The sequence below is a fragment of the Camelus bactrianus genome, chromosome 11 (assembly GCF_048773025.1).
Source record: "Camelus bactrianus isolate YW-2024 breed Bactrian camel chromosome 11, ASM4877302v1, whole genome shotgun sequence".
In the NCBI taxonomy this organism is placed as follows: Eukaryota; Metazoa; Chordata; class Mammalia; order Artiodactyla; family Camelidae; genus Camelus; species Camelus bactrianus.
The window spans coordinates 23,352,263-23,369,137 of record NC_133549.1 but is presented as its reverse complement, the minus strand read 5'-3'; the positions used below and the strand labels follow the sequence as shown (position 1 = coordinate 23,369,137).

General features: G+C 52.2%; 1 protein-coding gene across 4 annotated transcripts in view; it reads right to left on the bottom strand.

Moving 5' to 3' along the window:
* CHST15 (carbohydrate sulfotransferase 15) overlaps positions 1–13,730 on the bottom strand; it is a 74,040-nt gene extending 60,310 nt beyond the window's left edge. Inside the window, exon 1 of one of the 4 annotated variants that reach the window (XM_010952891.3) lies at positions 13,533–13,730. The gene's annotated coding sequence lies outside the window, so the exon portion shown is untranslated. Of the gene's footprint in view, positions 1–11,779; positions 12,385–12,430; positions 12,572–13,291; positions 13,432–13,532 lie in introns of those variants that run through there. The other 3 variants (XM_074373438.1, XM_074373437.1, XM_045515159.2) reach the window with 3 other exon arrangements.
* Positions 13,731–16,875: the final 3,145 nt, after the last annotated feature.

Below are 16,875 nucleotides of genomic sequence, written 5' to 3'. Positions count from 1 at the left end.
AGAGGTAGGGAGGTGACTGCCAAGAAAGAGACAACGAACAGCAGGGCCCTTAAGGAGCTGAGGTTCTCACAGACAATGAGAGAGAAATATCTGGAGGTAACAATGGGAGGGAGGAAGGACCCCCCCCCCCACCATGTGAGAGGGCACAAGAGGAAGTCAAGCCCTGAGGGAGGGATGGGACCTGGCCAAGGCCAGCAGAGGGAAGCAACTCAGGGGCCACGCCAGCATGGGAGTCTGTGATGCCCCAGTCCCCCTCCAAAGGGTCCTCTCTCCCCAAACCTGGCTGCTTGGAGTTGTCACCAAATTCAAGTGAACAGCCACATGCTCACCTTTAGGACTTCATAGACTATTTCAGTCTTGTTGTTATGAGTGTGGTTTCAGCTCCCACCCCAAGACTTCCCCTCTGAAGCATGTGCTTACATAAAAATAACTTCTGCGCACCAGCCAAACCTTGAGTGAGAGGACGAGGAGGATGGGGATTTTCTTGGCTTCTCACTAGCCCTGCTTTTTGAAACTGCAGCAGCCGTGGGCCAGCCAGCCTGGAACAAGTGTTCTTCACCCAGAGATGAGACAGTGAGAAAGTGAAGCTGTAATGATAATCTGAAGGGTGTAGAACAGAAAAGAATGGACGTGAACCCGAGCATGCTATGAACCAAGTCCTCTGACCAGCTCTCCCAAGCCTACCTGACCCCATGCCATCAACTGATCCCTCTTGGGATCTTGGCCCTGGCTATTCCCTCTGCCTGGGATGCTTTTCCCAAGCTTCAGACAGTGGTGCCGTCTTGTCATTCAAGGGTCAGCTTCGATGCTGCCTTTGTGGAAAGGTGTCCCCCATCACCAGGACAGTCACTCCCCATCACACAGCATTTATTCCTGTCTGTTCTCCGAAACTTGTGAACTTGTCCGCGAGAAGACACACTCTGTGAGTGCAGGGACCCAGTCTAGTTACTGCTGGATTCCCAGCTCCTAGGACAGAGTCAGGCACACAGTAGGTCCTTAGTCACCAGGGGGTGACTCTTAAGGGAGATGCAGAGCTTGAGTCATAAGAGTTGAAGAGGAAGGGTCAGGCTCCCAAAGCTGAAGGATCAGGGGCAAGTCACTTTACCCCTTCAGGTCTCGGTTTCTCCAGCTTTAAAGGGGGGTGAACAGGATAGGAAAACAAACCAGACGACCAGTAAGACTCTTGCTGTTTCCATACAACAGGATGAGGTTTTCAATTAACCAATGTATTCCTGCCTTTCCTCCTTTCATCCAGTTCTCCATCCATCCACTCATTCTTCCCCATGGGCTGGACTCTGGGGATGTAACCTGGAATAAGACACACCTCCCGTCCTAAAGGGACAAATATAGCCTTCTAGTGGCAGAGACAGAAAGAAGGTCTCTTGCACTGACCAGCTAAGGGCCGAAGGAGATCCCTGGGCCTCTGGATGGGCCGCTATGGGGATAAGGGCTGGGGCCGTTCACACAGAGAAGGAAACCAGAGCTAAATCCCACAGACACCGCAGTGATGGAACATGTATGTTAGTGGCATCCAGGGAATCTGATCAAGAAACCCAAAGAGAATCACAGCTGGGGACAGACTGAGGGCAAAAGAGGCTCATTCCTGAGATCTCTGTGCAGATTATGTCTCCCATCTTTGCCACAGAACTGGAAATTCTCCTCCAAAGAACAATCATAATGACTGCTACCTCTCGTCTTAACTAAAGAGCTTAACACACGTGCCCACACAAGCACACGTGCACACACGCACACAGATGCCCGGGGCCCACCCCCGAAGAACTCACGTAGGACTGGAGTATGTGCATTTCTTTCAAAAAGCCCTGAGGGGGTTCCAATGCAGCACCCTGGACTTACAGCCAAAGAGTTTCCTGCCAAGTTTACTTCTGGTTTCAGTTGTAGCGGTGCACGGCGGTGTCAATGATCACAGCACAAAACGTATCCGTGAGGATCCTCACCGAGAATATTCCGGTCACAAAACAAAAGCTAGTCTGGGGGCACAGCTCAACACCCTGGGATGCACCCCCAGCCCCTGCAACATGCCGGCCGGGGGAGCTGCCCGCCGGCCCCGCACGTTTCCTGCCTTGCTGTGGCCCAGCTTAACTCGGTAAAAAACAACTTCATAAAGGCCCCTGGAGTCACAATCGCAGCCCCGTGTTTCTGGGCTTGGCCAGATCAGATAAAATTTCATTCTCTGAATTGGTTCCTAATTTAATTACTCCCCGGATAAGCGCTGGCCTGCCGTTGCTGCAGGGAAAGAACGAGGAAGGCGCGGCGCCGCAAGCTGCAGTGCCTGCTTGGCAGCTGGTGGAGGATGAGCCGTCCCGGGGCCCCTGCAGGTCAAAGGGGGCTGGAACGGTGGGCCTGAGCAAGGCGGTCACCCTCTGTCCTCCCCACCAGCCTTTATTTATTATCCTCAGCCAATCAAGACGGTGACCTGCGGTTTTACTAAGCGCTTAGGGAGAGCATTCAGGGTAACTGGACTGACTCCAAAAACCTGGACTCAATCCTGACTTCATGTGGCCTCTCTGGGCCTCAGTTTCCCCATCTACAAAATGGGGCTGGATGATGTGTCCCTGAAGGCCTTTCCAAGCTCTAAAATTTAGGCAACTCGGGGGATCAGAACCTTATCTGAGAATCACGTCTTCTCTAGGGTCAGGGAAAGAGCACATAAAAAAAGCAAACGAATCTTATTATTAAAAGCAAGTAAAAATATCTCATCAGATTTAATTCCAGAAATGGAAACGTGTCCACACAAAAACTTGTAAATGAATGTTTATAGCAGCATCATTATTCATAAGAGCCAAAAGGTGGAGACAACCCAACAGACGAATGGACAAGTAAAACGTGGTCTACTCATACAGCGGAGTATTACTTGGCCATAAAAAGGAATGAAGTACTGACACACACTACCACATGGATGAACCATGAAAACATTATAGTAAGTGAAATAAAGCAGGCGGAGAAAACCACATATTATATGATTTCATTCCTATGAAGTCCAGAATAGAGAAATCAATAAAAACAAAAAATAGATTCTTGGTTGCTTAGGGCTGGAGGGTGGGGGTGAATGGGGAGCTAGGAGCTGATAAGTAATAGCTCCACAGTTTCTTTCTGATACGATGACATGTTCCAAATAAAATGTAGTTCTGGTTGCACATACCTGTGAACATACTAAAAACTACTGAACTGTATACATTCAAAAGGGGAATTGTATGCTATGTGAATTACATCTCGATAAAGCTGTTTTATGAAAAGAATAGGTTGAATGGGCAAAAAAGTGTTGCATGATTTTTAAAAATAAATCAGGAGAGAACTTTGTAAAATAAATATCTATACACATAAATATACATATATACATACAAGCACACACGTGCACACACACACACACACACACCCCTCCCTAAATGGTCCTGCAGCTTCATAACTGGTCCAAAGGTACAAAGTTGATTTGCAACAGGCAAATCTCCTTTTTCCATAAACCAAACTAAAACAAAACAAAACTGCTGACTCAGAACTGGGCAGGCCTGCATTTTTCTATTGATTTGTTTCAGTTTTAACAGCCAAAAGTAAATTTATCAGCCAGCTAAATGGCAACCGAGCTTTCATCTACTTTTTAATACATCATTGTTATTCTCTGAGCTCAACTGTGTACGATGCAAAAGATCCGTGGATTTTCAACTGTCATGGGCACAAATGATTTTTTTTTTTTTTAGCCTGGAAGATATTTCTGATGAGGAGGGTCACATTTGCAAAGCTCGCTTTCCTCTTTTGTACATCTCTCCACATCTAATTTCTCCCAGAAACTGTTCTAGAGTGAGTATAAATAGCTTTTCAAAGTTAGGACGACACAGAAGTCAGGCTGTTCCCACTCATTAATTGGAGCATCCTTCTATCCTCTCTTGGAGTCCTACTGATAACTTTCTTAGGCAAGTTCAACGTGTCCTAAAAGCAGCTATTTCCTCTGACTTTCAAAATAGTGCGCCTGGGTGGGGTTGGAGGGGGCCTTCCTGGAACTGTTACGTTTATCTCGAACTGTGACAGAATAAGGGAAGGGCACATTGCTGTGGGTCAGGCTAGAGACAAGTATGGAAAAGGCAATCGGGAGTTTCCCACAGTTCAAGAACACCAGGCTCACAGGAAGATGGTCCGCCCTAAGGACTCACCATATCTAAGCATGGACGACGTTTCTTCAGATAAGAAATATTCACCAATGGGTCAAAGTGAGAGGCAACTAAGGGAAGTTTAATGTTTAACGATGGCTGGTGCGTGGGGCAGCGAGGGAGCTACCACTTGGCTCTCCACTCTGTGGATGGGGTTCAGCATCCTGGGACCGCTAACAGAGAGATGCTAGAAACTCCTACAGCCAGGACACCATGCCCTTTGCAAGACAGAGGATTCCTGCTACCTCAACTGAGTGCCCGGTCCTAGGGCAACAGTGCTAAGTGGGACAGGAGGAGTCGGCCCGACCCGAGAGAAGGGCCCAGGGCTGGCTGTGATGCCGGACAAAGCGGGTTCTGGTACCAGCTAACCAGAGTTCAGAACTGGGGGGCCTGGGCCCTGCCAAGACCCTCCTGGGTGTCCTCTCATTTGTCCTTTGCCCTGTGATGATAGGGAGGTTCACAGGTGGAGGACGAGCCTGGATTCGGGGCTGGCTTATCCACCAAGTAGGCCCTCTCCAACAGACCAACTGACCCCTACTCTTTTTTGTCGAGATTCTGGAGAAAGGCTTTCCATCGAGGGCTGCCACAGAGAGTTTCAAGAATAAACCCCCCCCAACACCCACACACCTACACCCACACGCCCCCACACACACACCTACACACAATGCCAGGAGCAGAGGCCCTGGCCCAGCCCCACTGCAGCCCCCAATCTCTCACTCCAAAGAAGAGGGTGGAGACCAGATAAGTGGTGATATCCTGCCTCCGGCAAGTGTCTGACAAGTCTGTGCTGTTCTTCATGGAAAATTTAAAAGCTCAACTGTCCCCAAGAATGTGATGGAGGATGACATGGGACAGAGGCCCTCAGACTTAACCCTGGACCGGAAATGACAGCACAGAAAGAACGCCGATCCCTCATCCTTCTCGACATCTTCCTGAAGCAACAGCAATTCTGAAATCAGGTGTCTGGTTACCTGACCCAGAGACGAGTCAGCTGCGGTCAACCCCACCTGGACATCCAGGAAACTGAGGATGCGGAGCCGGTCGGTCCCCACAGGACCTGGGCCAAAATTTCACCCTGCCCGGCATGGCTGCAACGTAACAGATGGTGTGATCACAAGTGTCTGTCGGGAAACACAATTACTTGGATCAATGCCCTGAGGCAACCCCGCTTTCTTGTAATCCTGGAGATCCCTTATGTGCACAAAGCAAATACGGTTCTGTGTGTGTACATTTGGAAGACTCTTTATATAAACAGGTTCACAAATCAGAGGCAATAATCCTCTGTAGACCAATAGTCTGATTTTTGGTTTGGAAATTACGGTTCTCATAAATACACACCAGGACACACTTTTTATTTTTAATGCAAATATTTACATTCCAAACAAAGGAGCATGGAACTTAAAGACAAGCTATTTATATCAGCTATAAGAAACACTAACGGCCCCCACATTTCTTGCCTGAGTAAATGGCTCCTACTTATACTCCTGAAATACCAACCAAATTTCCATAAAGTTTATCCTTAAGACTCTCAAGACACAAAAAACTGTGGTTACTACCTTTTAATAGCCCCAAAATCTGTCCAAAAAGCTAAGGTTATTCCATTAAGCTCTTGACTCCCTCAGAAATTTAGTGACAAACGTTTACTATCCTGTACCATGCTACCAAACTAAAGATACTTTTCTGTCTTCTGGGTGCACACCGAGAGGCCCACGTGAAATCCATCACAGCCCTCTCTCCAGGACATAGTGGCTTTTGATGCATTAGTTCAACAAGATCAAAGTCTCTTACGACTGAGTCGGCCCCCAGATAGCCTCCTCACCCTTGAGAGGCCCTCCAGGCTGGACCAGTGGGCTACATGCAGGATGACCAGAACCTGCTATAAAGTGGGGTGGGGCCAAGGTTGAGTTCAGTAGAGTAGAACCGAGGATGCTCAGAGGAGGACAGTAACACTCAGATGGAAGGATGTGGAGAATGGTAAGAATGACTGGCAAAGCTTGCTGAAGGTGGTGAAGAGGGGGGAGCAGGGGGTTGATGAAGGCTCAGGACATAAGGGGGAAACAAGAAGAGACGGGAAAGGCTCTCCACTCAGCCTATCAGGTTACTGGTCAGGCAGTAGCTCCGCCCCTCCTTGTAAATTACACTTGCCTTACAGTTAGAATGCAGCCTTGAGGTCAAAGGCTAATCATTATCTCAGTTTGGCTAATCACTGCCATGCTCTAGAAATAACAATGCATAGTTGACAGGCTCACTTCCTAACCTCAGTGTCCCTGGTCCTTATCAACTGCACATCTAACGTCCTTATCAACTGCACATCTAACGTCCTTATCAACTGTAAACTTAAGAGGTGCCAGGTGTCAGCCCCTCCCCACCCCCATGACGGGCCAGGCCCTGAGCACTTATTATTTGCTGTTGGGGGGGAGGTGGGGTGAGGGGGGTTGGGGGTGGAGGCATGGTGGGGGCTCTTCTTGCTCACTCCTACTGTTTCCTTCTTCTTGGAGAGAGTTCCACCTGTGTAACAGCACCTGTGTCTACAGCTGGTGGTGTCCATGCCAACCCAGGAGTGTGTAAGGAGTATCTGAACATTGGTAGTCTGGCCTTGCCTTTTCCCACACAGAGTAGCCACTGCCCCCTGCTGGCTGCCCCGGGGAGGAATGAGGCTGCCCTGGGGAGAGGCTGCCACTTTTCCATTCTGCCTGTGACTCAGGGGAGGTCACAGTTCTCACCTTCGGATTGCGATGCCCACTTGCCTACAGATTCAATCACATTCTCCAATGTCCACTTCAGTCGGGAACAAACATTTTTATCTTATTTTATTTTATTCAGAACTTGCCCAGGAAAGAGGGGTTCCATTTGGGCAGCTCCCTTGAACCCTAAATTGTAATATTGGTACTCAAACTGCACTGTAAGGTAGAGATTATTAACCCCATTTTACAGATGAGGAAACTGAGGCATAAGGAGATTAAACCACTTGGTCATGATAATGGAGCAGAGAAACACAGGAGGGGCTTGAAGCCAGGTCAGCGTGGTGCCCAGGCTCACTCCACCACCTATGCTGCCCTTCCAAGGGTCTACGGGATTCAACATCCAGGCTACAAAAACACCCACGCAGTGAGCACCAAACATTTGGTTGACTGGGAGATGAAGGTGCTGGCTGAACTTACGTCATTCAGCCTGAGTCCCTTAACACGTGTCACCAAGGGCAGACAGCGCTGCCCAGACCCCTTTCAATGAGGGATGGAGACAACAGTACACCTTCACAGAACTCTCAGACTCTGCAATGCACCTTCCAACCTCATAGCAAATGTGCCACACGCCCAGGCCCTCGGGGCAGCTCCCTACAAGGGTACAGCAGAGAAAAGAACTTCTCCTGAGATCCAGGGCTGCCCCGGGAGGGATGAAATCGCCACCTCTCGTGGCCTTTTCTCCCTCTCAGAGGGCACACCACTATCTTTCTGATCACAGGGGGCAAAGCAGCCAGCAGGTACATATTCTGCTTCAAGAGAAGCCATGAAACCACCAGATTCCTGAATAGTGTAGGAAAAAAATAATTACCCTTGCCCTGTAATCTAATTATTTGCCCATGTTGGGGTATTTTCCAGGCACCTGGGTGACTCGACTGCCTGTTTCAATATTTTTACCACAAAGACAATTCTGGAAAGCATCCAAGTTTCCATTATAATGACACTCTCTGCTTTTGAGGATCTGCCAGCCTCCCTTTCCTCAGAGACCCAGAAGGCCTGGACCAGATCGAACTCTAGAAACGCAGCAGAGGGGTCAGGGAGAAGCTGCTCCAGCAAGAAGGGCCCGCACACCTGCTCAGGACCCTATTAAGCTTAGAGTGGGGCTCACGATGTAACGTTCAAAAGCAGGGACCCCAGCACGTTTCCTGGGCAAAAGCTGCCTGGTCTGCCCTCGGCTTAGTCGCGTCAAGGAGGAGCAGAGCCAAACTGATCCACAGCCTGTCCGCAACGTTAGCTGGAAGCATCTCAGGCGGCGGCTGTTTATCCAGCTCCCTCTTTGCACAGATGAAGAAACAGCCCAGAGAGGTGAAGCAACCAGCCTGACTAAAATCCAAGGTGTCCTGGGGAGCCTGGCCTCATGGGGTGTCAGAGAAGCCCTTGGAGGTAGAATATACTAGAAGCCATGCCCCTCCCCAAGAAATATACATATCTACATAAAAAAACTGTACATGCAATTTCAGGGAGATCAGAGACTTCCCCCATCCCTGGTTATGAGCACTAAAGAATAACACAAAAGCCGGTGTCTACGAAGCACTTAATGTATGTCAGGTACCACCCCCAGCACCTGCCAGGCATTAAGTCATGTAAAGGACACCAGCTCTCAGGCCAGGGGTGAAGGCTCCCCAGACCCCTCCAATCTCAAGAGTCGCTGAGCCAGGTTCCTGCCGCTCTCTCGGCAGCATTGTGTAACTCTGACCCGTGCAAGTTCTGCCTCGCCCGCTAATCTGAGTGCTGCCCTGGGCCCCCACGCACCTGGCCCTGGGCCTGCACCTGAAGGAATGTATAAATGCTGCATGTAGCTGCGGATGATGAAAGAGGATGCTTGCATTTCCTCCACAGCCCTTTCGAAATCAGCAGAGACCGAGAACCTGCTTCCCTCCGCCACCCCCCACACCCCCCCCAGCTTACTGCTTGCCGATTCACGCCCGCCTTCCCCTTCTAGAGCCACGACATTCGCCACCCCCGACCCCACTGCCCTCCTTCCTCCACTGCCATTCTGGGATCCTTCCTCCTGCACATCCCGATGGCTAAAAGCTTAGTTCCCACGATCTCAAACGGCCTCCCCATTCTCTGACTGAGACAAAGGGGGACACCTGTCTGACCTGCCTGGCACAGGGCCAGCTAGGAACCGGTAGGAACCCAGGAAACGACAGCTGTTTCGACCAAACGTTCTCCATCCCAACTCCCATATTCAAAAAAAAAAAGTCTGTATTGGCCCAAAGCAACACAAAACCTTTACTTTTCTTCCTACATATCGAGACTGACACCCTCATTAGAAAACTGCCACCTTTACGCTTCATTTCATGCCATGAAGACCTGGGTCTAACACGCAAATCATCTCGTCCCAGTGCTTCATTTTAAAGGAGGAGCGTCTCAGGAAGGAAATCAGACCCTGGCACTTGAGAACAATGAAGAAACACCCCGTGCAAGTCAAAACAGTCTCCTGGTACCTTGGCAGCTAAGCGAGAAGACAAGCTTTGGATTCACAGAGCGGCAACACGTTCACCATAGAAGTCAGCATCATCTGAGCTCCTCGACACTCAGACGGATGCACTGTTCTCACCAGTGGCTGAAAGCATCCCTTCTAAATCACGTGCTGCTAAAGAGATGCCCACTAAGGGAGTCCTCACAGAATGACACTCCCAGGCCAGCTCCGTTTAAAAATAGTTTCTGCTTTTAGAATTTAAGGAAACTCCTCTCTCATACAAATGGGTTCCAAATGGCACCTCTGTATCCTGGGCCTGCTGAGGCCTGGGGACAGGGACAGGGTCTGGACGTGCGAACAGGAAGGTAAAGCTGCCCACCACAGCGAGTGTCCATTCATCTGGCAGTTTCCAAGAGGCTCCAGCTGAGCAGGGCGGGAGGAGAGAGCTGCCCAGGAGCTGGAGAGAGGAGACCTGGGCTGACCTTCCACTTACAGGCGTGTGACTTTGGACCCACTGCTCTGAGACTCAATTTCCACATCAGAAAAAGGAGCCTCCTCCGCCCCCCAGCCCTCTCCTCTCCGGCACTTTTCCTTGCCTTATTGTCCTTCCCAGCTCTTAGCGCAGTTCACTGTTCATTTGTCCATCAGGTATAGGCATTTTTGCCTGCTCCCCTCCTATGAGGGCTGGGACTCTGTCTCATCACTGTATTATGTGTACTATTTGATAAATGAAATTATATGCAAAGTTTTATGCAGAGTGTCTCTTTCCACATGACAAGAATTCATCAAACAGCTCTTGAACGGATGCATGACACCCAGCTCGTGAAGGAGCCTGGCACATGGCCACAGGCACGTTGGGCACCCATCAGTTCTTAGTCCCTCAGCCTTCGGGGGGTGTGATCCCCATGCCTACCATGTGTCACATCTCTCTGACAGCGGGACACCCTTCCCAATGTACAAACACAGGGCCAGATGTCAAGCTTCAGACCTCTCGGCAGAGCACTCACCCCTAACCCTCTATTCCACTTCAAGAATTTAAGCACACACTTACATATCCAGGCTAGAGAATTCTCTTGAAAATTAACAAGACCTGTCAAGTTGGTTTTTCCCCTCAACTGACTGGAGCTGAGTCAAAGCTGCCCTCTTAGGCAGGGAATGCGCTCACCTGCTCAGGGCAGCCCCTCGAGTCCTCCTCCTCTGCCCGCTCCCTGGTGCTAGCTAGGCTAGCTAGCCCAGATAACCTCCAGCCAGGCTCTAGGTGGTCTTGGACTATCTCATCACAACCCAGCACTAACCTAAAGCTCCCACTAGTGCACGTTCAGGCTCCCGTGGCCCCGCTGCTTAACCTGGAGTTTCTCCTCTGCTCTTTCTCCAGACACCAATTAAAGCAGAGTCCACTGCCCACTTACCAACCTCTCCCATACTTTCCTGCAAACATCACCTCTTCCAGATGCAGGGATTAATCATCTCTCTTTCAGGCAGGTGGAAAACCAAACGCCTCACCTCTCCTGGCCAGGGGCAGCAGCCACAGAGGAGGAGCAAGGTACAGACACAGCAGCCCTCACGGCAGCCACAGTGACCGTGCTGGGCTCCCTGGCCAGCTGATCATCAAAGAAAAGCAAGGCACACGTGGGAAGCACTAGGGACAGACCTGTCACTCCACCCCACACACAATATCCCGGATGAATTAACTCTGCTTGCTTCACCCACTGCAGCCTTGCAATACCCCGGGGGGGGGGGGGGGGGGAGCAAAAGCATTGGATTTCCTTTAGAGGGCCCTAGAGATGGTTCTCCAGGGGAGCTGGACCTTGGAGGGAAGACAGCCCTGCAGCTCCACTTGCGGCTCACCTACGCACCTACGTACTGGGAGGGAGACAAGCCACTTCACCTTGCTGGCTCAGTTTCCCCATCCAGCAGGAGGCAGGAAGAACATTTTCCTGCCAATCTTTCAGGAGTACTGGAGAGCACAATATATTTGATAAAAACTATCTAATTAAAAGGCAGTGTTATTCCCCTGCTGTTTCAAACTAACTCATATATGATTTGCATGTACTTATGTACCGATCAAGACATCCTGATTCAATGTACAGTTGGTAAAATTAATAAGTGCCACATTCTGGAAGGGAGAGTTCCTGATTTTGCCGCTGGAGTGGGGGTGGGGGAGGGGGAGTAAGAAAGCTGGGTTAGAGAATGGTGTGGGAGGTCCTAGAGGAACTTAGGGCAAATCTCCAGGCCTCAGTTTCCACCTGAGTCCCTTAGGGAAGCAGATGCCCCCGGGCTGACTTTCTGCTCCACTAGCGAGTGGCTGCCCTCCCAGGAAAAGCAGCTGATGAAGAGCAGCTGGGGCCCTGCGAAGCCCTCTGCTCAGCCTCGCTGAACGGCGCGCCACATCTCTTCGTGGGGCGTCCTGGAGATACAACTTCATTCCCCCAAACTCCGTGCCATCAACTTACCCAGCGTGAACACAGCGAAGGGCCTCGGGGAACGGGAAAATGGGGGCACGAGGACCAAGTCCCAGCCCCAGCCTGTGCCGCCTCCTTGTCGAACCTTCCTACTCGAAGCGTGGACGTCCAGACGCCAACAGCCGGCATCCGAGCCCCAGACTTCAGTCTACACCCGCTGCTCCAGCCGCGCAGGCCGACCCCGGACGCAGGGCGGGCGGGCAACGTGGGTACCAGGACCGCGGCTGGGCGGTCCAGCAGCCGCGCCCAGGACCCTGGAGGCTCCGAATCCTAAACACTCACGCATACACACGCGCGCACGCCGGCCAATCCGTTCGCCCGGAGGAGTCGGAAGGCGCTTCCACAGCTCTTCATTCATTCCCGCAAAGGCGAGATTCCCTTCTGCCGGGCGCCTCCATCCCGTGATCCGAGGGGTCTCCAAGGGGGCCAGCTGCGCCACGACCCGCCCCTCAACCGCCCACAGCCACCGAGTCCTCTCCACCCGCACACACAACCCAACAGTCTCGGGCTCCAGCACGATCGATCGCAAGCGTCGCCTCCGCGCAGGGGCAGCTGCCACCACAGCCCCCTCACAGCTTCGCCGCCCCTCGGTCCCCGCCGCCCCAGCCGCCCAGCCGCCCTGCCGCGCCGCTCGGCTCAGACCTGCAGCGCTCGGCTCGCCGTGCCCAGGCCGGCCGGGGACGCCGCCGCCGCCGCCGGGAAGCGCTGGCTACTCCAGAGTCACGCCGCCTCCTGAGCTGCGGCCGGGCGCTGGGAGGGGGCAGGGGGCGGAGGGCGGGGAGGAAGGAGAAGGGGGCGGGGAGCAAAAGTTCAGGCCGCTTCGGGCCTCGCAGCGCCCGGGTCTCCTCCCAGGCCCGCCCCCGCGGCCCCCCTCCCGGAACCCGGTCCCACAGGCTTCGGCGCCTGGGACCCCCCGCCCTCCGCCTCCCGCTTCCCGCCCGGAGCGGCCGCGGGACTGGATCCGGGGGCGGGGAGGCGGCTCTGAATCGGAGTCGGGGAGAGTGGCGGATGCCCACCTACCTGCCCCGGGCCGCGCCTGGAAACTTCCCCGAAGTGCGCCGGGGAGCGGAGCGCATGGCTGGGGAATTCCCCCCACCCCCACCCAAGGCGCGCTCATACGGAGAAATGTCCGTCTGTCCTCCGCCTGCAGCTTCTAGAGCGGGGCGGCGCGGGGGAGCCCCGATTCCGCTTCCCGGGACCGTTCTCCTGGACAGCCCGCCCGTGCGTGTCCCGTGGAGTGAGCTCCCTGCCGACCTCCGGCTGTTCGCAGCGCTACCACCCCACCGCCGGGTCCCCTGTCCCCGAGCCCCGGCCGCATTCTCTCGAGCCAGGGAGGGGGCGTGCGAGCCCTTGCGCCGTCGCCGGCCAGCTCCTCCGGCGGGGTCCCCGGCGCGCGCAGGGCGCCCCGAGAGCGACCAGGATCGGCGATGAGGAGACGCCCTCCGCTGGGGGCCGCGGTTGCCTCGGGGAGACTGGGCCGAGGGGCGCGGGGCCCAAACCTGCCTCGGCTCCGCGCGCTCGCAAGTTCATTGTCTGCCTGGGCCGCCGCCGCCGCCACCGCGCCGGGAGCGCCGCGGGGAGTGAGGCTGCGCGCAGCCTCCGCGGGCCCGGATTCCCTACGCCCAGCCCCGGCCGCCCCCGGCGCTGCCTCGCCGGAACACGGAGGGGCGCCGGAGCCCTGAGCCAGACTCCCACCCGGCGCTCGTCGCCGCCCCCACCGCCGCGCCTGGCACCCAACTTGTACCTGAGAAGCCCGAGTCCAGCCCGGGAGCCTCTGCGGCTCCGGCTCCGCGGGAGCGCGCCCAGCCCCGCGCCTGGAGCCCCGCATCCAGGGCGCGTCAACCTGACTCCCCGAGCGCAGGGAGGAAAAGTTTGGGAGTGACGTGCGGATGGCGAATGAAACATCCGAAGAGAGCCCTCCCCCCGCCCCATGTCGCGCTGACACACATCAGCTCGAGTCTGGAATGTGCGATCAAGGCGTGTGCGCCGAGCGGTGGGTTTGGTTCCCGCCCCCTCCCCTTTCAAGTAAACACGGTCTGTGCGATGCTGTGATTCCAAATAGAAAGCAAATCGAAATCCCTTAAGTCTGCCTATGACACCCCGCCAGAGACATTTTTAATGAACTTGGCGGTCTGGAGCCAGCCCATACATGGATATTCAAGGCCACGGCGTTAGTGGGTTCTGCGCCCTCTGTTGTATTTTTGCATCTCAAGAAGGCTCTCCTCGGCTCTTCGCCCCAGCCTGTTTGCTTCCACAGTGAGGGAAGGCTCACCGGGTCCCCGAGCCCAGCCACAGTGGCCCAGGGGTGGCTGCTCCAGGAAACTACCTGGGGTGTTCCAGGAAGCAGCACCAGGAGTCGACTCCTGGCCTCTTGTCTGAAGATACCATCAATTAACGAAAAGACACTTCGAATTCTGGAAGACTGGACTCAAGGGGCGCTTGGAGCACCAAGCCCAGCCTCTCAGGAACAGGTCCAAGAGACAGAAAGAAAAAAAAAAAAAAAAAGCAACCTTGTCTTCAGTCACATAATCTTTTGCCTGCCCATGTCCCCATGGCCACAGTCCAGCATCCTGTCCTCAAAGCAACCAAACGTGGAGCTGAGAGTGCACCCTAAGTGTCAAATGCCGGCACCCCACTGAGGGGTGCCGCCTGAGGGTGCCTTTCCTCTCTTTGTAGAAAAATGTGATTGTTTTATTGCTTGAGGCTTCATCTCACCCCCCAGAAACTATACCCCACCCTGAGGTCCCAACCTTTTACTCAGCATCCATGGCAACTAATGCAGAGGTCACAGTCGGAGGATTATAACTGCAGATGGGAAGCTGGGATGAGAGGGGAATTCTTCAAAACTGTATCTTGTTTTCCTGCAAATAAGGCCTCCTACATAAAATCCACGAAGAAAGATTAATGTAGCAAAAAGACCAGCCTTAGAATCTCAGACTAGATTGCTTTTTCCATATAGACGCCACTTGGTGGTTTTTGTTCATTATTATTTTTTTAAACAAAAACCTTTTTCTGAAAATACAATGAGCTGCTTTTTGCAGGGTTCACAATTCCCAATAGATGATGATGCCATTTTTCAAGGTCTTACACACGTTGTGGCTTTGGGGCTTATTTATTAGCTCCCAAGAAAAGCCTGCCTTTCAGTGAGGTTTATATACTTAAGTAATTGCACCAGGGGACACAGTGCAGGGTGCTGTTAAAGAGGGTTGGTTGTGCATGCGTCTGCAGGGAAGGCCCTGGGCCAGGCAGCTGTCAGACCAGAGTGTGCAATGGGTTTAAACAAACACAGGGAAGGTTCTGTGGAAACACCGAGAAGGAAATCCCCTCCTGTAAGGGTGTGGGGAACATTATTCCACGGCCACACATACCTCCGCCTTTCCTCTCCTCCCTCCAGATAAACACATCACTCCGTCGTGGAGATGGCTCAAGGCCCACCCAGATCACTTTCAGATTCGGGTGTCAGAAATCACAGTTGACAGGGAGCAAATTGTTTTTAAGTAAAATCACGGTGCCGCTTTGATACGAATTCCACCAGGGACTTTCTAAAGGTATTTATACACGTGCCTCAGATTAACTGGAGAGCGATTTTTTCCTCTCAACTTGAGTTTCAAAAAATTACCCAAGAATTGCCCTTGAGTCTGTTATTCTGGAGAGCTGAGAGAACACCCAAATGCCAGACATACACAAATGTGTGGATGGATGGACAGATGGATGTGTAACCGTGAGTGAGGCTGGTGCCAATGTGACACTGGCAACTAATGGGGTGGGGAGAATGCAGGTAATTTAAGAAAACCAATACCCCCTCCCTACATGCACACTTAGGCTTCCAGAATTCTGGAAGTAAATTGTCTGGGTTCAAATCCTACTTCTGACACCTACTACTGAGTGAATTTGGGCAAGACACTTTTCCCTTTTGTGCCTCAATTTGGGGCTTATAATAGCCCCTACTAGCAGTAGACTGAATTATTGACCCCATGGAGGGCATTACACTTCTACATCCTTGTCACAGCTTCATAGTGTACAGAACATATGCCCCCATCCCTCGGCTTTGGACTCAGCCATACAACTTGCTTTAGACAATGAGATTTTAAAGAATGTGACCAAATCAGAAGTTTGACATGTGTTGCAGGGCTGGGCATGCTCTCTTTTGCTCTGGATCCATAATGAGAAGAACATATCCCAAGAAGCTGCTGCCTCTTCCAGCAAGGCTCCAAAGTAAACACACATGAAGCAGACCCAAACTCAACTTGCAGCCTAGAGCCAAGTTACCCCCAAACACACACAACTGGACTCAGAACTGCCTCAGCTGACCTACAGACACATGAGCAAGGGGGCAAAATGCTTGTTGTAAGTCACTGAACATTGGAGTTTTGTTACACAGCTTTATTGTGGCAGTAGCTGGCTGATACATCCCCTCTGTGGACTGGTGTGAAGATTAATGATGCAGTGTTTGAAAAATACTAAGCACAATTCTTAGGATCTTAAGAGCTCAGAATTATTAGCTATTATTAGTAATCAATATCATTAAAAGCAGTTTTACATAAAACAGTCACATAATAACTGTTATTTAGCTGGTCAATTGAATTAATGAATAAGTATGACTTGAGTAAAGATTCTATGAGACAATGCAAGCACATCAGAAAAATGGAAGACCAAGGACCTGCCATGATCTCCAAATTACATTCGTTCCCTCATTCATTCATTCATTCATTCACTCATTTGTTCATTCATTCAGCAGACATTCCCTGAACACCTGCACTGTGCCACACACTGGAGCCACTAAGATGATTAAGTCTCTATATCCTCCTAAGGATGGGGACCTACAAAACTGCCCCCCCCAGGGGACAAACACTCTAAGCACTTTCCCGTGCTACATCTTTCGAGCTTCACAGCAGCCTTGTGCACCAATGTTAGTTAATCCCCATTTTTCAGATGAGGAGAGTAAGGCTCAGAAACAAAACAATATAGGGAAAGACCAAAGGCCACTCCCATACCTTCAGCTTGCACTAGTGCCAACGAGCTCAAGTTCATGGTAGGCACACCCTTGGGTCAGCGCAGTGAGAACAGAGTAAAGAGGTGAACACAGC